Genomic DNA, 27,566 nt, shown 5'->3' with positions numbered 1-27,566 from the left:
GAAAAAGCGAATATTTTATTTTAACTATTTAAGGCACTATATACCATCAACCAATCTTAATATACAGTATAAATAAAGTTACCATAAAACCCTTTATTAAAGTTTAATTAAAATTGCAAAATATCAAAAATGAGAAAGTCTAAAACCAAATCTACAGGTTTGCTTCTGCTACAAATGTGTGGTGCTTCATTGCATGCTGTCACTTGATATCCCTGAGCATCCCAGAGTGAAGCGAGCTGCCTCTCAACCTGAAATGGGACTGCTGCTTGATTTTGATTGGGTAATCTTGTTTCCCACCAAATGGTAGCCAATAAAATCTGATTCCACAAACCCCAGGGCGTGTTCATTTGCTCATCTGAGGTTCGAAAATGGCTAAATATGGAAACGTAAAGAGTCCATTGACCATCTATGAAAATCACAACAGCTCAACTCCTGCCTAAATATGATATGCAGAGATTTTAATTAAGTTATTTTTGTGTTGTAATGATGTTCAAAAAATTATATAATCAAAAATATAATGAGTTGTGCTCCATATGTGCGTTATGTTAATTATCCATTTGGAACTGGAAAATATTCCACTCCCCTGGCTATGACACTAACATCTGCAATATTTTCTTATTATACAACTCGGTTGGTTCGATTTTTTAAAATTCAAATAAATAAGTAATTTTAACCACTATAACCCAGACTGGGATAAAGCATTTACAAAAGATAAATGAACGAATAATGTCCAATTTACACCCTATGTGGTAAACACTTTGGCAGCACCACATGAGCACCATGCTGTGTCCAATACACTTCCATGTTAATGAACGCAGCTTTTCTTTGTCCTGCTCTCACCCACATGAGGCTATACACCACCTGGCTCCCTGCAACTTTCTTGTTGGGTTCTGCAGGATCCTGATCCTAATGCACACCAGCTTGATCAGGGCTTTTAACACCCACTGAGGAAATACTGAATGAATGAATGATCAACAAAATCATTTGTTCATGAGTACAAAACTAAGTTTTCCTTACTGCTTGGGAGATCTTCTTGTCTGTACAGTATAACCTACTACACATGCTACATAGGTATATTCATACAGAGTATACAGGTGCATCTAATAAACTAGCGACTTGGTGTAAGGCATACACAGATTCACCACTGTTTTCCCTGCATCATTACAGACATGCATGGCAATTACTGTTGCCATGGTGAGCTGAGCTGCAGGGAAGATGTTGGCTAAGCTTACATATAAGCACATGTTTCCCATTTATCGCTTAGGGCCTGGAGGGAATGGTAATACCATTTGGAATTAAACTAAAAAGACTAAAAAAAGAGTCTCTCTTTTCTCTCTCTCTCTCTCTCTCTCTCTCTCTCTCTCTCTCTCTCTCTCTCTCTCTCTCTCTCTCTCTCTCTCTCAGTTTATACAAATAATCTCCTCCAGTGTGACTAATGGATTTGATGAGATAAAGACAATATGGTGCAGCAAACTGTAGATTAAGCTGTACAGGAAACAAAGAAATGCTAAGGGACAAAATGGATTAACAGACTGTTCAAGACTCTTTATCTTATTACAAAACAGTGCTGTAAAGTCAGACACCATGAGCAGGTAAGCAACATCTGGAGTGGTGCATTAATAAAACTCATTACTCTGCTGCAAAGTGCTAGTCTGGTGAAACAGGTCCAAGGGACAATGACATATAGGCTTAAACTCAAATGCCCTGCTTGCTGTCTCTCTTTCTCTCTGTTCTCTACTTCGAGCCCCCCAAACTGCTCTTTCTCTTTCTGTGCACTCTCGGTGTTGTTCGCCAGGCCCCTGCTGGGCTGGCTTTGTTTATTAATAGGGGCTAATACTCGACCCTGGTTCCTTCCCGTGGGGACAAGGCCCATGAATGCCCCCACTGTGTGCCCCTCTCTCCTTTGCTCTGTACCCTAGTCATTCTCTCAGGGAATGCCAATGCTGTGAGGTAAGGAGCCTTTGTACCTCTCAAACCAGCATTCACACACTAGTACACACACACATATCCAGGAACACACAATGGGCCACGTCCTGGTGGATCTATTGTAGACCTGATCTCTCTCACACTCACAAATAAGCAAATGTAATAATCTCCCATGATTGATGTGCCTGCGCCTGTGCTGGTGTATGGAGAACAGTCTGTGAGAGTCAGACCTCATACACAGGCAGATTACATCGAGGGGAATGTACACTAGCTTTTAAAAGACGTGTTCAAAAGCCCAGGTACTTTGTTACACGATGTACACATATAGGCATGAACTCAAATGCCCTGCTCTTTCTTTCCATCTCTATATCTTCCTCTAGCCATCCAAATAGTTTTATGTATTAATACATAGAGAGAGGGAAGTAGGAGAGATCTCATTGTGCTGACACCTGCAAGGCTCCCTCCCGAAAGTACAGAGATCGCACAATAAAATCCGTCTGAAGAGCATTTTTTGGCTTTCTTTGCTACAAGAAATGGAGACATGTTTGATCACTCAAGGTTTTGACAGTTCATGTGCTTTTATGCTGGTATGTATTTCTGTATTCTGAATTTATATCACAATTTTGCAATTTTTCAAATTAATAGCAGCTTAATGTTGCACATCCTACAAATTGTTCCACGCCAGTCACTAATGGTTGCAGGCTGCCACAGTTTTTCCATGGCATTGTGCGATATCAACAGTGCAATATAAACACCAACAATAATATCAGTACAAGCTAGTGACCTATTAATGACATAAAAACACATTGGGCCAATAATCAGATACAAATAAAAGATCACAGCAGGTATGTATGACAGCCTGCAGACCTACAGACAAAACAACATTTTGTTGTATGTGTCTTGATTCAATTTAGTCAGCTAATGTAGATTTTATTAACCTGAGCAATTCTTTGGTGCAGGGCTTAAACAGTGAATGGCACAGTGAAAGCTGTAAATAAAGTAAGAGAAAATAACATATAGTTTCTTACAACTAGAATAAGGTTTCTATTTTCACGAATATTGTTTATAGAACAAGGCCACACAACTGGCTTAAGCACAACGTGATTATGACAATGTTATAATATGTTACAATGTTACTAAAAAGTATATTTGTAACCTACAGTACAAAGCGATGTCAAAATAACGTTATAGATTTATCACAATTTAAAAAAATAGACTAATCAGCCATAACATTAAAACCAGTGATAGGTGAAGTAAATAAAACTGACATAACATCTTGTTACAATGGGATGTGTCAACAGAAGGGATATATTAGGTTGCAAGTAAACAGTTCTCAAAGTAGATATTTTGAAAGCAGGAAAAATGGCCAAGAATAAGGATCTCAGCAAGATTGATTAGTGAGAAATTGTTAGGACTAGGTGACTGGGACACAGCATCTTCCAAATGTTAGGTCTTCTGAGGTATTCCTGGCATGCATTGGGTATTGAGTGGTCCAAAGAAGGACAATTGGTGACCAGGTTTTTAGATATCTGTGGGGTGTGAAGGATCCCACAGAATCTCACAGAAGGGTTAATGTAGCACATTTTGCTGAAAAAGACAGTGGTGGCTATGATAGTAAAGTGGCAAAACACACAGTGCATTGCAGCTTGCTATACAGTATATATTGGGGCTAGCTTACAACTTACTAATGATTTAGTGCTAGGATACATAGCACACCTTTAGAAATATTGTAGAGTCAATGCCTGGGCTGTTTTGGTGGCACAAGGGGAGTTACACAATATTAGACAGGTAATTTGTATGTTGTGGCTGTTTGGTGTACGATATCCAATCAAATCAACTTCCCCTGCAAAAAAATAAGCTTGTGCTATGCAGTGCAGTGAAGCTTTTTCAATGACATTTAGACATATTCAATTATATATTGAATCTTTCTCTCTCTCTCTCTCTCTCTCTCTCTCTCTCTCTCTCTCTCTCTCTCTCTCTCTCTCTCTCTCTATATATATATATATATATATATATATATATATATATGTGTGTGTGTGATAGTAAAATCACAACGGTAGCACACAAAATCCAAGAGAAAAAAATCACAACATATATTTATAATTTCGAAAGAACATCTTATCAAAAAGATAAAAATAGTAGAAACCATCTGTCCGTGGGTGAAGTGCAAATTGTAAATGAAGATGCTGTTGATATTATTGACTGTTATGTACATACATTGTTTTGTTGACATCAATATAAGGACACAAAGAAACAGTTCATATGGATGCACATTTTACAGCTGATGATGATTTAAATGCTGGTTAAAACAGTCTGAAAGGCACTTGTGACTAAAATACTATACGTAAATGCTTTTACTGTGAATTGGAGTCAAGTAGCTACAGTTGAGTTGTTTGTTTTCATTAGTTATGAATACAATGTCTGCTAGCTGTACATGGAAATCAACCTAAAGAAAAGGCTGTTAGAAATGTACATTGTTTGATGTATTACTAGATTTCTAAACAATAGCAATAATGTATGCGCAACTTTTCACAGGTTGTCGAGTACCTTCATTTAGATTTTTATCATAAATGCATATTTGGCTATCGACTTTTTATAAGAAAAATACCTATTAACCAATTAATAAAACTGTAAAACATAAAGATTACCAGTATTCTAGATCTTACTTTAACTTTTCAAATTGGACAATGGAAAAATGACTAGTGCAGATAAAAGGCAAAGACAAATTAATGTTTGAAAACAGCTAATCCTGTTTATGAGACAATATAGACCACATTGCAGAATGAGTATGTTTGAGGGGGAAAATATTCAGAGAAGTCCAGCAGGTTTTATCTACCTAGTCAATACTGAAGTATTTGAATGCTTTTTCCATACAGGATAATCACCGGTGATGGTAACAACGTGATCGTTTTGTGTTACATTCTCATAGAAATGTCTAATAAATCTTTTTTCCCTGTTGTTTGTACAATAGTTTATTACATAATAAAAGAGAAAACAAAGCTCTAACTAATTCACATGTTATGTTTCATGTTAGACAATTTTCTAAATTTACAGAAGAACACAGAAGAATAGTATTAATAAATAAAAACAGATTTGAACAAGGTGTTACTGTATATTATAATGTTAACTATTTTATAACTGTATTTTCAGGAATTTAGAATTTTATAATATGATTATTCTGCTAAATCAAATTTGAATTTGAAGTCATATTTATGCTAAATCTTTTATGCTAAAGCAATCTTTAAGCAAAATTAGCAAAAACACTTTGTGCATATTCATTGACAAATAGTTGGAAAACAAAGAGCCTAAATTACATATTACATTTGTTAAAGCCTGTTTCAAACATCATTAACGTTTCCTCAGTGATGAACTGGAATAACCAAAACTGGTTAGCAAAACATACCCACATGCAACTTCAGACCAACATTGTACTAAAGATAATACATACAGTAGAAATATTAAAGCACCAAATTACGAAGACACAAACTTTAGATTAGATTGGATTACATTAGATATCTTTAGCGTTATGGGACCTTAATTTCCAGTTCAGAGGAAAATTTGATGTTGTTTTAGCCATTCTTTCCCAAACTTTTCAATGGAGAAGGTGGAGACAGGCAAAAACTCCAATCATTTATCTGATTTCTTTAAAGAACAATTGACCTCAGTTTGCAGCTATGTGGGAGGCCCTAGAGACATATAATAATATGAAAAGTCTTGTAAACATTACATTTATGGCAAAGATGCCATAAAACATGATAAATTTGAACATTCCATGCAACAATGTAAGTGGTAAATTCTAATAACCTGTTTTTTATTTTTTAATGCAAAAGTCAACTCAGGTACATGTTGTAAGATGAGTTTCACATGGAAATTGTGTGGTACGTTTTTCAAAGCACCTTTGAGAATCCACTAGAGTTCTTCTACAGATTTTGTCACACTTTCTTTTGTATTTGCAGGTAAACCTTGACAGCCAATAAAGTAATCTGTTATGCAATCGGACTTTTAAACTTTTTTTGAAACACTGAATTTTTCAATTAAAAAGTATAGAAATCCAAAATGTTTTATTTTGTACTGACAACAAAGTATAAACCTATATATTGTATTCCTAATTCAAAAGAGAAGTGATTGTGTTTAATAAAAAATTTCTATCCACTGGTAAACTCTTACTTTTTAATTATAAAGATAGCAGATGTTATTAAGCAGCTCCCTTATGTATATGGTGCAGATATGAAAGGGTTGACACTTTAATTTTAGAAGACAAAGTAAAGAGTTTGAGACCAATAATTCTATATATGTTTAATGATCGCCAAGTGCATTCCTTAATCATGCAATCCATTGGTCACCAAGAAAGTGTTTATTCGGGAGGAATGGGAATTTCACTCCTAAGCCTTGGGGAACTTGAGGTTTGGTTTTCAAGCTCTTTACTTAGTTAAGCTTCTGAACATTGGGCAAGAGTGGGTACAAATGGCTTTATCACACACTCTTAATTTAACTAGTTGAATTAGACAGGGCTATGCAGTCTAAATACTTGTGTTTTGGCATTGCAACCACTGGATGAAGTCTTCCACCAGGATTGCAGTAAACCCATAAACTTATGCTATATCTTGCTTTTTATATCAAAATTGGAGAGTCCCCTCTGTGCTTAACATAATAAACATATTTTTCAGGAATATTGGGGAAAACGATTATACCAGTCCTGAAATATATTTAAACTAACTGCTGTTACAAATTCTCAAGTCTGTTGTACAATATGTTGATGATCCCACAAGTCTCCTATATACATTATACTAAAGACAAATTTTTGGGAATCACAACAACCTATATTAAAGCCTACAAAGGGGAATACAGATGAGAACATTTTTTATGAAATCGAATGATATGCCATAATGGTATTCCACTAAAGATATTTTTTTCATTGGACCTTGCCTTCTAAAAGAGCATGCACAGAATGTATGTAGCTCAGTTCTAGCAATGGAGTACAAAGAAACTGTATATCGCCAAACCTTCAATGTATTTAAAAGAAGAGCTTTCCTTTAATTATTATTCAGTTTCTTAACAGGTTAAATACTTCTCAATGCTTTTATCAGGAAAGTGCTACTGGATACTAAAGACCTACAGGGAGTTACAATCCTCAAGCTATCTGTCTATAGAATGAGGACACTTAACAGAGCCTACACATTTCCCTATTTGCCATTGACTTACTATATTTCAGTATATGTTTATTACTATTTTCTTAATACTATGTTCTATTTTGTTATTTGTGAGAATGTCTTCTCTTAGTTGTTGCACTGTGGAACGAGTAACTATGAAAAGAACTTGAACACAGAAGCATTTTCATTGGATTTTACTTATATACCTACAAGTTGTTATTATATTATATGATAGTGCCCAAACAACCAGAGCGAAGATAAATGTGTCACAAAACATAGAGTAATTAGACATTAACTAGAATATAAAGCTCAAAAAGAAAACAGATCACATGTACACAAGTTGTTAGATTGATGGTTTGTCAACATTGATCACTATGGACATGACACTAAACTTTCTGTCCACTACAGAGACAATGTTGTGGTATGGGAAAGCTGAAAAGTCACAGAGCCACTTTTTTTTTTTTTTTTTGGCAACTCTCCCTATTTTCACAAGACTGAAGTAGTGGTTCAGGGCCAGATGGCTGTCCTGTATCCCTACACTCAATACCTTCCCTCTGATAGAGCAAGCAGACCGTTACTCTCTCCAAAAGGGTCTGAAAGAAAATACAGGAAGAAAAGCCTCGCCTTCTCAAATCTTTAATTACCCGACTGTCTGCCGCTGCTTTTCAATGCTCCTTTCTGAACAGGCCTGCCTTCTGAAGAGAAAGAAAAAAAAAAAAAAAAAAGAAAACCCTTCAAGCCTCAGGAGGAGACCCTTTGCACAAGAAAGAGTAAGAGAACCTGAAGAAAAGGGGAAAAAAGGAGACAGAGAGGAAAGAACATAAAAGATATGCAAATGTCTGTGTCTAGGGCGACAGGCATTAACCGCTGCTGGTGCTGTCTATTTTTATCTGTTGTCTCTTTGCAGTGAGAGTAAGGTGTGTGATGGCTTTCTTAAGCTTGGTTTAAAAGAAATCAGCAGACAGGCTGAGCAAGCTATTCCTCCAGAAATATGTCACTTAATAGAGACATGAAAAAATAGACAGGCTAGTAAAAAAAAATAAAAATAGAAACACACTAAGGAATAATGCAAAAAAAAAAAAAGAACAAGAAAAAACCCATGGCTTGGACAAGGGAGCACAGAGTGAAACTTGACCTAAATAGATTGGCCTGTTACACAGATTCCTGTGTATCTCCTCACTCAGATCACTGTAAGTAATATTCCACCATATGGCTTTGTATTATCTTTTTAGGGCAAAAGTGGAGGGGAAACTAATAGGTGGATGGGGAAAGCAGCCAGGTTTTGAAAGGTGCCTAAAACAATAGTACTTTGGATACTGTATTCCTGCACTTCCCAAAACGACTCCGAACAACATGAATAAGGATATGGATCCACCAGAGGGATGTGCAGTCATTGCATAACTGATGATGTGTGCTGGTTAAAACTTGATATCTGATTGCAAGGGCTTGCACAGGGTTGCACATGTGCTTTCACTGTCTGTCAGGTGTTATAAGACAGCTCATAGATGCATGAAGTCAGGAAAATGTCTTTCGCTCACAGAATGCCTTAGGAAATGGAAGAAACCGGAATGGAGCAAAAGTTTTATTTGTTATTGTTTGTAGTGAATGAGCCATGGCTTGGGAAACAGCAGGCTTGCTGCGAAGCATGGCACTCCTTCTTGTCGCTTAACATATGGCATTTGAAACGAATTGAGCTCAAACAAACAAACGTGGGAATGTGGCTTAGGAGACTGTGTAAACTGTAGCATTGTCATGCAAAACATAGCATCATCCTATCAACTGACGTTTTTTCTTAGGGACAATAAAAAATGCAGTGTTGGGCCTAGACGTTTGCTTAAACATATTTTCCGTGCCAATAGTATACATATACAGCTGAATATTTCTAATCTGGCCCAATAGCTATTTGTGAACTACTAAGGATACTGCAGCTCTGTCTGTATTTGAAATCAAATAATGAGCATTAGAGATGAAAGAATATCATAGTGATGTTACGAATGGTGACTAGCATAATATATAATCATGCTGTTGCAAACTTTGACAGCATATGTTACTTGGCTCCCTGGAGTCTGTGGAAGCATCCTCTGTTGGCTTTTATTCAAATTTACATAGGAATTTTGAAGTATTTCAAAGATGAATTGTCTGCAAGAGTGTGTCGATTGAAAACTTTAGTTAGAAACAGTCATTACTTTTGTAGTTGCAAAAAGTAAAAATGTATTCCTGGTCCATTATTTGTCATTATACCTGACTCCTATTTCCAAATTAGCTCAGTCTTCTTTTAATGTCCACTTGATTAGTTTTTAATGATAATACAATTATCAATTAATGGTCATGAATCTAGACTTTATGGTATTGGGACACCTGACCTTTCCTGCCATATGTGGCTCTTCTCCAAACTTTTACCCCAATGCTGGAGGCACACACTCAAACCTGTTCCAGCATGGCAATGCCCCTGTGTACAAAGCGAGTTCCATGAAGATATGGTTTACATGGCTTGGAAAGAAACTTCTTAGGTGGCCTGCTATAAAGCTGTAATCTTAACCTCCTGACCCTACATCAGCACCTGACTTTACTAACACCCATTTGACTGATGAACACAAATGTCTACAAGCACCCTCCAAAATCTAGTGAAACATCTTTCCAGAAGAGCGGAGGGAACAACAAATTGGAATTAAATGCTGAAAGAGATGCTCAAAAAGTACATACAGTACCATACTTATACAAACTTTCTTTCGGCTCCTCCCATTAGGGGTCGCCACAGCGGATCATCCAATATTCGTGAACGGCATGTTTGATTTAGCACATGTTTTTACGCTGGATTCCCTTCCTAATGCAACCCTCCCCATTTATCTGGGCTTGGGACTGGCACTAAGAGTGCACTGGCTTGTGCAACCCTAATGGCTGGGGCTGGTTCCAGTACCATACTTATGACCAGTGGGCAAATATCAGAATAGGGGGAAAAATGTAATCTCAGTGTTGCATTGTGACTTTTAGTGTGGTATTGTTGGTTACTTTAAACTATTTAAACAGACAGAATAGTGCTAAAAACATCTCGTAAGTAGCATTTCTGCTGATGATAGAGGGCTGAAGAGAATGGCCAGACTGATAGGATATGGTTACTTTAATAAGCACTCTTTACAACTGGTAAACAGAACAGCATTTTAGAATATAAAAAACAGAATAGAGTTAGAGTAGTACAGGAATCGAATCTATTTTCTGCAGTGCACAAATAAGCAAGGATACAGGTGTTCTCATTAAAATGGCCGGTGAGTGGAACTGCTTAAAATGTCTCATTCTGGTTTGGCTCTAGTTCCAATCAGCTCAATGAACACACACTAAACAGTAACAGAAATGGATTAAGCTGAGTTATATTAAACTCATATAAAAATCTAAACAGGACTTTCCGTTAATTTTGTGTACTCAGGGGCACCGAGTAGCAAGCCCAGGAACTTCAGGAAATATGTTGCTATATTTAAATATGTCCCAGTTCTCTGTGTTATAAACATGATTTGGGTCACCCCAAAGCCCACAGTGGTATTTTTGTTGCAGGACCCAGGCTGAGGAAATATAGTTTGTGTGTGTAGCTGTATACAAATAAACTGCAAGAACAGCACATGATTGACAAGACGGTAAATTAAGCCTTTCTTAAATACCTAAGGCCCTGAATTGGCATAGGTGTTTATCAATAATTATTGATTATATATGCAATTTATATATGAAATGTCTCAAAATTCTATGTCTGTACGTGTTCCAGAATGTGTTACCTTACTGTGCTGGCATATTCCACAAATTATAGTTTCAGACATAGACTGAATGAAGGCCAAAAGTTTATTTACAGATTAAAATGTAGTTTAAAACCAATAAATAGATACTATTTACTATTTAGATTTATTACATAATAGTTTTAACTGACTATATATTCTAGTAGGTCACATACACCAATATGCTGGTTTCTTTATCAGGCTGGAACATTCCATAAATTAACGTAGCAACCTTTAAAAGATTCTGATTTTGTCAGAGGAATGATTCTGTCCCAACTAAGTTATGTTAATTGGGAGTGCATCTGAGGCTGTACATTGCCTGTCAAAAATAAAAAAAACACCTTGTCATTTTTTGTCATTTTTTTTATACATTTACACAGTTGAAATTATGTAAGACAAAGAATGAGAAAGATGATGTTACACAACTTTCTCACACCTACTGTCAAACATGGAGGTTTAAGCTTAATAGGCCGGAAGTTTTCGAGCAGGGAAGGTTGGAGACTTATTCCAGGTAAAAGGAATATCAAACCAACATGGATAACCAAAATGTTTTCAAAAGAAATATCCCACAGAAATCTGGAAAGAAAGGCGAGGGATTACTGTATACAGCATAGTAATTGTGTTTTAAAAAAACATTAATAACATCAAAAACTATAAGGTATAACAGAATTACAGGTATATAAAATGCACACTTTCACTGATTCCTGGGGAAGACAATCTTAATAATAGGAAAATAATGCTTGGATACTTGATCTCCATAAGGACAAGCTGTTAAATGCAAAAAGAGTTTTTTAATCTAAATATAATTATTTTAAAACATTCAACATGGAGTCTAGGATCGATAATTCTACTTTAATAGAAACTACAGGGAAAGACTTGAGATGTGCTGTGAAAGGTTCACCAAATATTCAATTTAAAGCCAGTGTTGTGTATGCTTCTTAATTATGCTAGACCCTTGTACTGCTTAAACAGTTCATTTATCTATTTAGTTGTGTATATGTGTATGGAATAACAACATTAGATGTAAAAAAAATATGTAAAGCTGACAGACGTGTCAGAGAGAGGTTGCTGTAGACATGTGCCTTTAAGGCAGCCATGCCAACACATTTACTAAATTAAGAAGACAAAAAAGAAGAAGAAGAAGAAGAAGAAGAAAAAGAAGAAGAAGAGGAAGAAGAAGAAGAAGAAGAAGAAGAGGAAGAAGAAGAAGAAGAAGAAGAAGAAATAATTCAGGAGGAGTAAAATGAAGACCAACAATTATCGAAAACAATGTCTACTTACAGGAGACAGAAAACATAGGGAACAAGTGCAAAAGAAAAACTAAAACAATGCTCAACTTAATATGGAGAAAACATTTTTGAACTTGCTCTGTTTTAGTGCCAGAGTGGCCGACCCACAAAGGCAGCCATTGTGTTTCATGGCTGCGGACCTCTGCCAGAGTTCAGGCTGTCCTGGACCTGCACAGACCTGCTTGAACTCCCCAAGCACCACTCCATGACCACTTTCATTCCTACCCCCTCCCACACACCAGCCACCCACCTAATATTGTCTGTGCTTGGGTTCATCAGGCTTTTACCACTGGGCTTTGCGGTATTCACAGAACTGAGGTTCGCCGCTGCCAGAATTCTTATGTTTCACGCGGCGGCGCTTGCACAGGCTAGCTTAGATTTCAGGGGCTTTTACACGCATGGCCAAGGACACTGATGAAAAGTTTAAGGCATAGATACATGAATGCAGCCATTAAACAGACACACATGCATAAGCATAGAAACACTCATTCGTAGAGCTTAGAATATAATGGAAAATCCTTAAAAAGAAGTGCAGGTCATGTTCTGAGAGGATCCCAAAGATTTACAGCTTATGTTGCTTTGCTGGGATCCATGAAGAACTGGAGGGTTAGTCAACAACTAATTGAATTGATAAAATCAAAGACTTTATCAAAATCTCTAAACTGGAGGCTTGTAGAGAAGGAGAGTGGTGAGAGATAGAGTAATGAAAACATTCATAGGTGTGCTCACATTAAATATCATGAGAACAAGATGAGGACAAAGAGAACAAACTCTGAACTAACAGTGAAAACCAAGAAGGTTCGGACTGAAATGTATAAAATGAATTTTATCGATTTAGACTATCGTGTGTTAATGAATGCCAATAGCAACAGCACACCGTGTCTACGAGCGGACATATACGTTTGCTAACAAACAGGCAGGACTACAAAGAGACACCTGTTTCAGCCGGAAATGGTTGCCAACTCTTGCTTCCTATTTTTACATTAGTGGGCTATGACAGATTATCAGATTCCCAAGAGCAACTGACCCTTATCAAGCACCCCTTCCCTACCACTAACTATTGACACCACTGACATACACAAACACACACATATGGTCATTTCACAAATGCTATTAGTGTAACGTGGTCTCATCAGCCCAGGGTGTCCTTTCTCAGTTTATAATAATCTTGTTTATAATTAGACTGAATGTCTGATGAGGTCAGCACAGGCCTGTTTCAATACTCTTTCCTTCCATCCTGCCATCTCTTTAGCTTTTATCTGGTCTCCATCTCTTATATTTTGCACCTCATTCCTTATGTGTGATAATCTGAAAAAACTGTCTAATGTCACCATGGGTGGAATTTGACATATAAAAAAAAATTGCCATTTTTTTCTGCCCTTTAATTGACTCTGGAGTCCATGCAGGTGGTTTAAATGTTATGGCTGATGAATCTATATATGCTCTGGTTCATAACATTTGTGCACTTCACAATGTTGGTTAATATGACTCTGTATAGATATGAAATGAAGCAATCATGATGTGAATGAAATGTAGATGTTTAGTTTTCAGAATTCAAGAGGATGAACAAAAGAAAAATGTGCGTTGACCATTTTGGAATGAGTCTTTTTTTACATAGTCACATGGCCATGAAAGTGTATATCAGTCAGATATCCTGTAAAAAATAAAAGGACTATTAAAAAATACTTGAATTGAGCCTGAAAGTCTACACCTTAATTCACATCTTGATTCCTCCTATTCACCACCATTTTAGTATAAACAGGCAAAAGTTTGATTGTGTTGCTGTCAAAATATTTAAAGACAACTACCTTCCAAAAGCCATATTGTTTGCATATACTGTACTTTTACTAGCTGTCCCAAAAACTGCCCTTAGATATCTATTATAAATTAGTTTTATGGACACTATTCAGCTGTTTTCTCAGTTGAGAGATATGTGTCAAAATTAGTGTACAGTACTGATGTGGTGGGATCTCTTTAGGATCTCTGATGGCACACACACACACACACACACACACACACACACACACACACACACACACACACACACACACACACACAATATTACAGTAATGCCTGTGGCATGAAGGCTGTATTTACTCATCCACAACTCACTCATGACTGACTCACTTGCCGCTGTTTAGCTCAGTCAGCTGTTCAGTTCTAGAAAGCATTTTTTTTTTCTTTAAGTTTGTGTTCTGGCTGATCACATAATTTGTACCATTCACCAAGACTGAAGAAACTTTTTTGCACAAGAGTTTCTGAGCATGCATATTAGTTATTAGCTTCCAGACAGTGATTGAACTTCCTGTTTATTGGCGATGCTTAAGGGACTCATTAAAGACACTGGAAATAATTGCGCCATTACAGAAAACATCCCTTTCCCCAATGCAGGTATTTCTTACTTCAACTATTTCTTACTTACACTATAGTGCACTTGGAGCTTGGAGGAAGCATTAGCTAAAACTTTCTCGACTGTGTGAGACACCCTATCTAATCAGCCTCCAGCTAAACAGAGCAGCAGCAGCAGACACCTGAGCTGAGCTGAGCTCACAGCTGATAAATGATAAATACTTTTGCTGTGAGCATGTTGTATTTTTGCTTAAACTGAAATTCGGGGAATTTACATATTACTGTACTTGAAATCTACTATTCTTAGATGCACTAGAATAAATATTGTAAGGAATGAGGTTTTAATGCCAAATCGATAGACATGTCTGGTTAGTGTGCTCCGTTACAGCATGCATCCTGTGGAACATTTGGTAAAGTAGCTCCATCTGGGATGAACTGAGTAACCTCTGCCATTCATCCCTTTTCTCCCTCCGTCTCCTGTTTTTGTACTGTCTCAGTAATTCTTTTCATAAACCCATACTATTGGGCTCTTCGCCTATCCTGTCTGAACCCAACACGATTAAACCCAGCTACTTTCGCTCTAATTGTTCATAAGTAAGAGGTTTTGGCTGCAGACCTAAAGAGAGTAAAAAACGCTTTGTCATTGTGAAAAAGTTACAGTATTACAGTGTAAACAAAGATGGGGCCCCATTTTCTCCATTTAAAATAAACCACATGTAAAAGAGAAGGTTCAAAAAAGAAACCAGAACTATTTAATAACAAGGACAGGATGACAAAATGTTAAAGGGGAATAATACAGGAGGAGAAATGTTTTGCATTTTTACGATTTTTGCAGCCTATAATATTCAGCACAATATTTCACTGTCACAGATGTCATCTGACAATTCTTTGGACAAGAGTTGAACTCGAATGTCTAAGAGCACATTATATGACAACTTCTTCGACGACCGATTTGGTGCCTCTGCAAACCAAAAACAGCTGACGACAAAGTTCTGGCAGTGAACTTTATTGCCTCAAATCCCCTTAAGGAATGTTTCTGTTTGTGCAATCCTGTTTTTTTTCTAACAAAGAACTTGCAATTGTTAACGTAAAAAAAAAGGTCTTCATCGCTTTATTTGACATGGAGAACACATTATTGCTTTTATAAAATTCTGCCAAGATTTTGTTATGTTCATATATATATATATATATATATATATATATATATATATATATATATATATATATATATATATATATATATATATAGATATATATATAGATATAGATATATAAATAATATATAAATATAATAGTGTAAGTATTTGATAAACTGCTGATTTTTTAGGTTTTCCCACTTACAAAGAATGGAGAGATCTGTAATTTTCATCATAGGTACAGCTCAACTGTTAGAGACAGAATCTAAAAAAAATCAAGAAAATCACATTGGTGATTATGGATTTTAAATAATTAATTTCGATTTTATTGCATGAAATAGTATTTGATACTATAGAAAATTTGAACTTAATATTTGGTACAGACACCTTTGTTTACAGAGGTCAGACGTTTCATGTAGTTCTTGACCAGGTTTGCACCCACTGCAGCAGGGATTTTGGCCCACTCGTCCATACAGGTCTTCTCCAGATCTTTTAGGTTTTGGACCTGTCGCTGGGCAACATGGCGTTTCAGCTCTCTCCATAGATTTTCTATTGGGTGCAGGTCTGGAGACTGGCTAGGCCACTCCAGGACCTTGAAATGCTTTTTACAGAGCCACTCTTAAGTTGCCCTGGCTGTGTGTTTGGGGTCATTGTCATGCTGGAAGACCCAGCCACGACCCATCTTAAATGCTCTTTTTGGTTGTTGCCCAAAATCTCGAGATTCATGGCCCTATCCATTCTCCCCTCAATACGGTGCAGTCGTCCTGTTCCTTTTGCAGAAAAGCACCCCCAAAGCATGATGTATTCACCCCCATGCTTCACGGTTGGGATGGTGTTCTTTGGATTGTACTCATCCTTCTTCTTCCTCCAAACACGGCGAGTGGAGTTTATACCAAAAAGTTCTATTTTGGTCTCATCTGACCACATGACCTTCTCTTATGTCTTCTATGGACCATCCAGATGGTCTTTGGAAAACTTTAGATGGGCCTGGACATGTGCTGGCTTGAGCAGGGAGACCTTATGCACGCTGCAGGATTTTAATCCATTACGGTGTAGTGTGTTACTAATAGTAACTGTTGAGACTGTGGTCCCAGCTCTCTTCAGGTCATTAATCAGGTCCTCCCATGTAGTTCTAGGCTGATCCCTCACCTTTCTCAGGATCATTAATACTCCACGAGGCGAGATTTTGAATGGAGCCCCAGTTCAAGGGAGATTGACAGTCATCTCGAATTCCTTCCATTTTCTAATAATTGCGCCAACAGTTGTTGTCTTTTCACCAAGCTGTTTGCCTGTTGTCCTGTAGCCAATACAAGCCTTGTGCAGGTCTACAATTTTGTCCCTAGTGTCATTAGACAGCTCTTTTTGGTTTTGCCCATAGTGGAGAGGTTGGAGTCTGATTGATTTAGTGTGTAGATGTGCAGTTGTCTTTTAAACAGGTAACGAGTTCAAACAGGAGCAATTAATACAGGTACTGACTGGAGGACAGGAGGGCTTTTTAAAGACAAAGTAACAGGTCTGTGAGAGTCTGAATTCTGTCTGATTGGTAGGTAAACAAATACTTATTTAATGCAATAAAATGGAAAATAATTATTTAAAAATCATACAATGTAATTTTCAGAATTTTGTAGATTCTGTTTCACACAGTTGAGCTGTACCTACGAAGAAAATTACAGATCTCTCTAATCTTTTTAAGTGGGAAAACTTGAAAAATCATCACTGTATCGAATAATTATTTGGCCCACATCCCTATATATATATATTAGGGATGTCAAACAGAATGCGTCAATAATGTTAATGCAAATTTGCATGTAATTAATTTGTGATTGATTCACACATAATTAATTCAGCACACATTTGTTTGACCATTTTAGTCTAAATATTAATAAATAAATATAAAAGAAGCTAAATTAAAACCTTCAACGTAACAATCTATTCACAATTTCCATTCTTTAATCAAATTCATTATTTAATTTCTTAATCTTTCTTAAAAAAAAAAATCACCACCAAAAAAACATTTTTCATCACTAAACATTTGTTTTACTGAAGTCCGAAACCGCTAAAATGCACATATCCGGCAATTAAAACCATCCGTGTGGAAACAGCAAAAGTTCTGTTTGGTGTCCTGATGATTTACATAATTTAAAACACCATGATTACTTTATATAAGTAAAATTTGTCTTCTTGCTCTATGTTGAGTCAATATATGTCCAAACCCATGTTGATTACAATATTATAAACTTGAAAAGTATTAATTCAAGGTACATTTAGAACAGATTAAGTTGAAATTCTAGTTAACTCACGACAAGCATGCAATTAATTGTGATAAAATATTTTAATTGATTGACAGCCCTAATATATATATATATAAGTGGTCTAGTCTAATGAATTGAGACAAATAAAGTGAAAATTATACCATGCAATTTAAAACTGTCTAAACTTGTGCACAATAAACAAAATGATCTGCCAATGGAACACAAATATTTGATTTTAATAAAGTGTCTTATAATAGGCATTATAGTCTTAGGTTTTAATCATTTGAATTATTATTCTATGATTTTTTATTTCAGTTGTCCCAGGGATATTTTTATTTCCTCCCTTTTATTAGAACCTCTACTAAACCTAGTGACTTTTTTTTATCATTAAATAGGTTTAACGGTAAGAATGTGTTGACACCAATAGAAGGTTAAGCAAAGGGTATTACAAGCTGAGTTCCTTTCTTGTACATGCTGTCAGCAGGAATGGAAGTGGTAGAGCGCTGTTTCAGATTAAGCACAAGAAAGTTGGCAAAACGTATGCTTGCTATAGTTTAAAGCACATAAAAAGAAGCAATTAATGGCTGCTCTGGGAAACGAACTGAGAAATTAAAACAAATAAAAAATGATATGCTGGAAATGACACACGTCCATAAATGTCTAATTAAAAAAGATTAGAGCTACAGAATGTGAGTGTATGCTCGTGCTATATGCAAATATCATTTTAAAAGTCAAAAGAAGGCAACATTCTTTGTGTTCGTTCCCCACTGAAAAAATAACCAGGGGCGGAAATCACTCTGACAATTCATATAAAAACTTTGCTTCTGGACTTGACTATTTTAAATTAATATTCATTAGGATTGTGTGTGGCCTTAATCCTTATCCCATGCACTATTTAAAAATGTGAAAATGAGGTTGGTTTTAAGGCACAGCTCTAAAACAATAAGCATGTTTCTCTTTGTAATGGTGGTCTGCCTCAAAATACCACAAAGGGGAAGCTGCATTCCTTTCTCAGACCTCTGGTATTACAGTAAGATTAGTCTGGAATACCAAAATCCTGAAATGACCATAGAATTAAAAACCTTCATTCAGAGGATTTGAGTCAGATTCCTTTTCCTCATTTTATTACTACTACTTTATTAAAATGGTGGGATTTTTTTCATCTACAAGACAATGTGTGAGCCAAAAGGTTTTTTTTTCTGTATTATTTCCTAAGCGTTAAAAAAAAAGAACTCAGGGTGGGGGTGGGGGAGTGGTAGTTTGTTACAAAGGGGCGTAGCGTTCTCTGCAGTGGGACCATGCCGTACCAAGAATGGCTACTGCAGTGTTCATTCACTGTCTCTCTTCCTCTGTGCAGTAATCAGGCAGCCATTAGAGATGGCAGTGAAAGCCATCTTTTTTCTGTGTCCTTAGATGAACTAGTATCCAATTTGCCTCCCTCTTACTTTCTGCCTTATTCTCTCTCTCTCTCTCTCTCTCTCTCTCTCTCTCTCTCTCTCTCTCTCTCTCTCTCTCTCTCTCTCTCTCTCTCTCTCTCTCTCGTGCGCTCACTTGCTCTCCCTGAAATTCATTTTCTTACAAGCGCCTCTGTTTTCTCTCAGTCTCAATTCAACTCAACAATGTTTTATTGGAATAAATGCTGCAAGTTGCATTCTGGTCACACCAGTAAATCTAAGTGTACAGATGAGAATAAACACTTGACGTTTTTAATTACTTTATTTGAAGTGGCTCGTCGAAACATTGTTTCAATGCTTATCCTAGATAAGCATATGTCGTGGAAAGATCTCAAACCAGACAGCAATTTGTTTTGGGTTTATACCAGCAATTCTGTCTGTCTGTCTAAAGATTGATGTTCCTCAGAATTAGGTGGGTTTTATGTTGCAGAGGTAAAAATCCAACTGACTGGATAGTCATGGATTTGTAATGAATTGGTGCTGCTTGTTTGTTAACGCTGTCAAATTCACTCATACTCTTGTTTTGAATACTAGATAGATACTAAATAGAATTGTCCTACTATAGCCTAATATAGCCTTCAATGCCTTTTCTTTGCATTCTTAAAGAATTTGGCTTGTGGGATTTCCATTGGTTGGTTTGTTATAGCTAGGAACATCAGCATCCTTCACATCAAACCAAAACTTGCACATTTAGGTGATAATAGTATAATAATAGGTATAAGTTACTATACTGTGTGTTCACTCTCTAGATTTATTCTGTTCTTAGGATTTATTTTTTGTACTATAACATATATAAAAAAAAGAACGCATTTTACCGCAGTGCCCCAATAAATAATAGGAAGAAATTGTTCACATACACCTGTCTATGTCTGAATTGTTCCTGCTGTCTGCCTTCTCTCTCTCTCTCTCTCTCTCTCTCTCTCTCTCTCTCTCTCTCTCTCTCTCTCTCTCTCTCTCTCTCTCGCTCTGTGCCACTTTCATCCCTATTTTACTTTCTCCCTTCCGCCTCTTATTTCCCCTCTCAAGCTGATGGAAGAGGGTGGGGTCAATCTGCACTGGTTGCCATGACACCAGACAGCCCTTGCTCGGTGAAGGCACGTAGTTTCCTCTGTTCTATTTCCCCAGAGCTTTCCACGGGGGTGAGTGTGTGTCTGTGTGTGACAGCATCAAAAAAAGACAGAGCGACAACAAGCGTGTGCATCACATGTCAGTTACGTTAAAGAACAAGTCATTTGAATGTAAAGTCTGCAAGCAGTGTGTAATACGGTAATCAGACACCTCTCATAGGTCTATCTGTCAAAGCAGTACCACAGCAGAAAAATACGAGATATGATTGGATGGTTGCTTCGGAACACTTGTGAAAATATTTTACATTCTACCCAATATATCAGTACTACACAGTCCTGCAATTGCACTAAAGAAGCAAAGAAGCAGACTCTCTCTCTCTCTCTCTCTCTCTCTCTTCTCTCTCTCTCTCTCTCTCTCTCTCTCTCTCTCTCTCTCTCTCTCTCTCTATTTCTTTCTCTCTCACTCGCTGTTTCTCTGTGCTATCTATCCCAAAGCAGGAGTGCTGATGAATAATTGAACAGTTGATATTTGCAGCCATCTGTTTCTCTTTTCCTCACCATCAGTCTTCCTTGCAATGTTCTTTTACGCTGTGCTGTGTCACCAAACAAGAAGTGCTGCAATGAGAGGAAGGGGGGTTTCACACCACTGACCAGTTCTGGATCCATTACAGCACAGAGCGTCTGGGTCTCGGAGGTGCTCATCGCAGAGAAATTCATGCATTATTCATGAATCACTTCACACCTGTAATTCACCATGGGTATTTAAGGTTTACTCTTTATTAGCTTATAGTTTAATGGATCTCAATGTTATCAGCTTTTGATAAAATATCGAGATGTAAGCATGATATGAACTTTGTTGTTTCCATTCTCAACTGCTATCTGTAATAAAACAATACATAATTTCAGCTGTCAATAATGGATATGGACAACCTGGTGTGTTGTAACTACTGTATAGCAAGTGTGAAATTGGAATTTCGTATAACTTGCAATGCATTAACCGGTTAAATATTTACAGTAGCAGCCAGATTCCAATAGAGGGAGACATAGAGCCCAATGCTGGGCCACAATCTTGTGGTTTTATTTAACAGCATTTAATGAAAACACTCAAGACTATTTGATTACATCAGATACTGGCTGAAATATTTTAAGTCATCATTTTGCTGACAAAAGCCATAATTATACTATAAAGAGGGCCAGAACAAACAAATCAACTTCATATAAAAGTGTCCAGGCAGTGTTGAGGAAAAGCAGGAGCTGGAGCTCATTTGAAAGGCTCTTAGATGTCCTAAATGATGAGACTGCTCAGGGCTCCGGCCTTTGGTCAAACAGTGTCCCCTTTCTCTTGAAAATTACAGCTTGTGCAGATCAAGCTCTTGGTGAACGGCCAGGACAAGCGGCGTCTTTGTTCAGGTGAAATTCCTCTGTGCTATCTGCACCCCTTCCAAATGTCTGTGGCTGCCTTTGCTTTAATTAGGGCTCCTGGAGCGGGCATCAAACCACCCAACCCCTTCAACCTTACCCTGACTTATTCCTGCACCGTAGCGACTGGAACAGCATGACAATAAGAGCTCCAGTAAAAGTGAAGGTATATATTCACTGCCTCTCCCTCTTACTCGCTTAGTGTGTCCTGTTTTCAAGAATGCATCACTGAACTAGCACTAAAATATGCTTCCAGACTTGTTTTACCACACAGCTGCACATCTGATTACAAATGCAGGTCTCTGGAAGTAAGACACAAGATGATGGCTGGTGGAAAACTGGGCCACCGCTAACTTCAGGTGGGTGTGTGAGGTTAAAGACTTAATTCTCAACCACACTAGCAATTGCTCCTGTCCTCGAGAAAGAGCAGGTTCAAGAGACTAGGGAGTGGAGAGGATGAGCGCAATTCTTCTGCACACGCTAAAAATGGCAGAGCTCAGACCGGCGCGGGCGGGAGGAGGTCAAACATTCATTTTACGCTGCCTATACACACACTGACAGATGCTGTCTGCTTTGATCTATCTTTAGCCGATCCACACCTATCAGTGGACCACTGTCCGGAAAGCTACTTAGAGATTCTGCCTGTTCTGAACCCTTATGCCTGCACGTATTGCGTCTAATTGCACAGCATTGTGGGAAACATGGATGTAATGCATTTGGAGTATTACGTTAAAACCTAAGTAAGAGTGTTAGTCGAGGAACGGACTGACTGGGAATGAATAAGAGAGTAGATAGAGTGAGAACAAGAGAGGGAGACACACCGAAGAGACAGACAGACATAGCATGAGAGGAGTACAATGGCGGCGGTGGTGGCTAGAGCAGGAAGACGAAATGTACCGGAGCGGAGCTGGATGCGCGCGCTCTCTCTTCCCGAGCACAGCGCGGCCAAGCTGAACCGAGTGAACTACAGCCGAGTGCTTTCCGTGAGGTCAGAGAGTCCAACATTCCTCTGGAGCTGTGTGTTTACACTGCTTGGAGAAAGGGGGAGTCAGCAAGGGGGTGCTTGAGGGCCTTACAGGAAGGGAAACAAATCAGCTCCAAGCCGCACTACACAAACCATATGCGGTCTGGAGGTCTGCTATACCACACCAAGATCTCTGCACTTATTCATTCACTGCTTGATCGCATACGAAAACCTAGTTAGGAGAGTAAATACAGAATATACCAGTCGCACTGTCAACAACCATTATCCTCATCTTTTTTGCAATTTGGCTCGCATTTTATTTATATTATCTTTATAAAAGGGCATGAGTAGTACCGATCATGTAATACGATGTTAGCTTTACTTTCCTGAGGAGGACTGGAAGTTCAGCACATATTAAAAGATTAGGAGGAGCTCGGACAGACCAGTTTTCAAGGAAAGAACATTTTCTCTTTTTTTTACAGATTCCAATAGATATTTTAATACAGATTGTAAATCAGGGTCTGATCAATGCTCACAAATTTAAAATGTATTTTTTCTAATTTTATAAACCAACAATGTTAGTTATACAAATGTTCTCTAAATAGTCAAAGCCTAGTCTGAGATTTTAGACTGAGATGTGCTTAAAGTAAATTATAAATAGGGCAGAATTAGTATTTTATGTCAACTACATTATATATACTATTATATAAATATAATTTATTATGATTATGAATGACAACACATAATCGATTGTGATCTGCTTTGGAAAATGTCATCCGTTCTCTGATTTCAATGCCTGTGGTATTCAATTAAAAAAATGCAAGACAAATATGACAATGTAAGACAAATATATAACGTCTTATTGTATTTTTTTGTAATACATATGTATATTGTGTCTATAAGTACGTATAATTCACTTACTCATCAAGTGCGAATGGTACAGTGTTTTGAATAGACACAGAAAACACTTACAAGAATATTGTCAATATTTCTGTAAAAATCACAACTGATTTCGACTAGGCCGACAATGTGCATAACAAAATTCGCTATTATTCAAAACATTTACACGAAAAGCCATACAATAGCTGTTTTGACAATCATACTCAATACAATCATAAATATGATATTATAAATGTGTAACGAATGTAACATATACAATACGGAGGAACTGAGGTACGACACTAAAGCCAGCAGAATGAGTTTACAAGCAAAGCTGTACAGTGTCTTCCCCCTTCTGTTTAAACAGGAGAACTACACAATACCTCGTGGAAAACGGGAAAGCAGGTTAGGGAGTGTAAAATATGTAATTAAATTTAAAATAAAAATTGAATTAAGCCTCAAAAACTTCTTAATCTACTTAAGATTTGTCAACTTTCTGCTTTTAATCCAATTTAGTGAAAAGCTTTAGGCTTTTAATTAAATGCAGAACACGTGATAAAGCTTGTAAAACAAGACCATACTCATGGAATTATACGTTTTGTAAGGAACAGAAATACACAATAAAAGTACATTTAGGATTGTAGTTTATTTATCCACTAGGAAATTGTTTATATACAGTTTAAAAAGACAAATACATACCAAAACCTCTCAGTTGGTCATAACTATCTCACTTCTAGCTGTCTACAGTATTCTATAGATTAAGACTTTTTGGATTCTGCAGTTGCTGAAATACAAATAAGCACTACAGATGAATCACACTACTTATCCCTAAATAAAGTTGTTCATTAAGAGCATTAAAAAAAAAGTGAGAGAAATACTCAAACAACAGCAATCTTTAATGTGTTAATCCAATTAACACTTTTCACACACATTCCAGACGGCTTTTGTTCCTGACAGAAGTCAGTGAGTTCAGCTCAGCTGCATAAACCCGGAGTTGTGTATCACTCGGAGTCTAATCTGCGTCCCTGAAGGTGCTCAAGTGTCATTCTAAGTCCAGCTATGGACAGGAAATGGGGAGGAGGGGAGAGGAGGAAGTCCTCTCAGCCTTTAAATGTTGTACAGGATTTCTGTTACATTCTTTTTTTTCTGATCATTTGCTGCCATTTGACCAGTGTTAGATAGAATGGACTGGCAAGCGTTCAAGTGGTTGCATGTTTAGTTACACATATATAAATCTATATGTGTAGATACGTGCACACTTAAAGATTCAATCATGATACTTAATATTATAGCTAAATATACTGTGTATTTATTGAGTGCAAGAAACAAATTATTTATTTTAATAGGCATTTTGTTGATATTTAGATTTTAAACACATAAGGGATATATTAGTTAGCAGTGCTAGCTAGGTTTTATTTAGGATTTTTTGAATGCTTTAAAAAAACTAAACGATTTGACTACTGTTACAAGTAACTTACAAATACTATCAGTCTTGTTGGTGCTTTTTGTGAAACCCTTTTTGTTAAAAAAAAATAAAAAGAATAATTAATTATATATATATATATATATATATATATATATATATATATATATATATATATATATATATATATATATATATATATATATATAAATATATATAAAATAAAAATAAAACATATTTATATGGATTTATTTTTTACTTTACAATTCACACATTCAAATGAATTCCCTTCACAGTAAACACTTCCGACTTAAACAGATTAATTTAAAATATTATGATATGCTTATATGCTTTTGATGTTAACTTTTTTAATGCAGATAAGATCATTGTGCCATGCTTAAAGTGGTTCAGGGGGACAACAGAGCACTTACACGCCTGAAGCCAAGCAGCTGAATGAACTTATCAGTGAAGTGCAGAGAGAGCTATAACTGATGGATGGGATAGAGTAGGACAGAAAGCAGAGTGCAGAGGGAGCTCTGGAGAAGAGACACCTCAGCGGGACAGCATCTCTCTCTCTCTCTCTCTCTCTCTCTCTGTCTCTCTGTCTCTCTCTTGCTCTCTTTCCATCTTGTCCTTCACTGTGCCGGACACAACGGTTCCTCCGAGGCCTGGGCTGGCAGGCTTTTTTCCCCCCTCATATTGACAGACTGCTTTAACACAATAGCTAGCCATGGCTTTGAAAATGGATGTCCTCCTCCCTCTGCACCCCTGCTCCGAGCCCAACGCCTGGAACCTCGGTTCCCTCACCATGACACCCGCATTCAGCCAAGCAGACAGACGGAGTAAACGCGGACAAAGGCGAGTGTGGAGCGAGAGCGCGAGAAAAGAAGAAAAGGGGCAAGTGATGGCAAAAAAAAAGAAGATGAATGGAAAATGGGGGCAAGATCGACAGACCGCGCTCACCTTTTGTCCCGTCTCTCAATTTTTTTCTTTTTGTCTCATTTTAACATTTTTTTCTGCCTTCTCTCTTTTGTATTAATCCATGAAGTTTTACAGATAGAGATATAGCAAGAGAGAGAGAGAGAGAGAGAGAGAGAGAGAGAGAGAGAGAGAGAGAGAGAGAGAGAGAGAGAGAGAAGAGCACTCTTAAAAGAGAGAGGAAAAATAGCTAAAGCTAGACAGTAGCTCCAAACAGTGAGAAACCTACATTGCTTGTTACCGCTCTTTCTCTGGGTTCTTCTCTTTCTAAGTTTCCTGCCGTGCTCCCGCTTGGTCAGGTCCGGACTCGCTGTGCTGTCAGAAAGAGAAGCAGGTTGATGCAGAGGCAGCAGCTGGGGTTTTTTTGGTTGTTGTCTCTACTGGGCTTTATGAATCCCTCCTGCTTCTGTACACAGTTGCAGCACAATGACTTTCTAACTCCCCCCACCCTTCATCCTCATCAGCACCTGCAAGTGGAAAAGTAAGTATAAGAAGTGGCAGCGAGTCTGTGCGTGTGTGTGTGTGTGTGTGTGTGTGTGTGTGTGTGTGTGTGTGTGTGTGTGTGTGTGTGTGTGTGTGTGTGTGTGTTCGGATGTGTCATTCAGGGCTGTACTTCATACATCCATGTCAATAATAATGTGTGCTTATTTTCATTGATTATTTCCTCATATTTATACATTACATTTTGAGTGCATATGAGATGGCATCATCACTAGTACACCAATTAAAAATTATCTGAGGGAGTTTTCTGGTACTGACATTTTGGCTCATTAATAATTCTTGCACCAATCCGTTCAGGCTTGCCAAAGAATATCATCAAAAGCAGGAGAAAGAAGAAGAAAGTGGAACTCACTTCTCTCTTCCATTCTCTTCTCTTTTGAATTCCAGTCAGTGCTAATAGTGGGTTTGTGTTAGTGGATCACGTGTTCAGCGTGCTGATAGATGGAAGAGGAATGGAGAGCTGCCGGGGTATTAACGGTTGAGGTGAGACAGGAAGCCAAGAGGAAACCCACTTGCAACACATAAGTCAGGACAGATATGCAAGAAAAGCACATAAACATTACACTGAAAGTGGGTTTTGTTGACAGAACTGCTTCTGTAAAGCCCATAAAACATTCTCTGTCATGTTTCTACAAACATATCATTAGGAAATGATTAGTCATGCAAATGATTGGGGTTTAAAATGATTACTGGTTTCTGTAATGTGCCGAGGAAGCAGTATCAACAGAAAAATTTACCTGCCAGATAAATTGGCTGTGCGTGTTGCACTTTCAGTGCACTTAAACCAAATGAACAACAGCAGGAAATGTTTTTAGTGAGATTTAGTAACTTAGTAAAAAAAATAGGAGGTGTCTGGAACATTTCCCCTGCAGAAACTATGCTGCAAAAATATATGTAGTTCAGATTTGGGTTTCCACATGTCACACACAGAAAATGTATGTATTAACACTAAGAGAAACTTTTCATATATATATATATATATATATATATATATATATATATATACACACAGTCCATCAAT

The 27,566-nt window shown here is 37.2% G+C and overlaps 1 long non-coding RNA gene across 1 annotated transcript; it reads right to left on the bottom strand.

Annotated features, from left to right (window-relative positions):
- Positions 1 to 158: 158 nt before the first annotated feature.
- Positions 159 to 26,472, bottom strand: LOC310730454. Its single transcript, XR_014534841.1, has 3 exons — positions 26,274 to 26,472; positions 9,128 to 9,345; positions 159 to 2,887 (listed from the first exon to the last, which is right to left on the bottom strand). It is a non-coding gene; the product is annotated as an uncharacterized lncRNA (long non-coding RNA).
- Positions 26,473 to 27,566: the final 1,094 nt, after the last annotated feature.

This window comes from Silurus aristotelis (assembly GCF_946808225.1).
Source record: "Silurus aristotelis genome assembly, chromosome: 8".
NCBI classification, from domain to species: domain Eukaryota; kingdom Metazoa; phylum Chordata; class Actinopteri; order Siluriformes; family Siluridae; genus Silurus; species Silurus aristotelis.
Note: the sequence above shows the minus strand (reverse complement) of the source record. Positions and strands in the feature narration are given on the sequence as shown.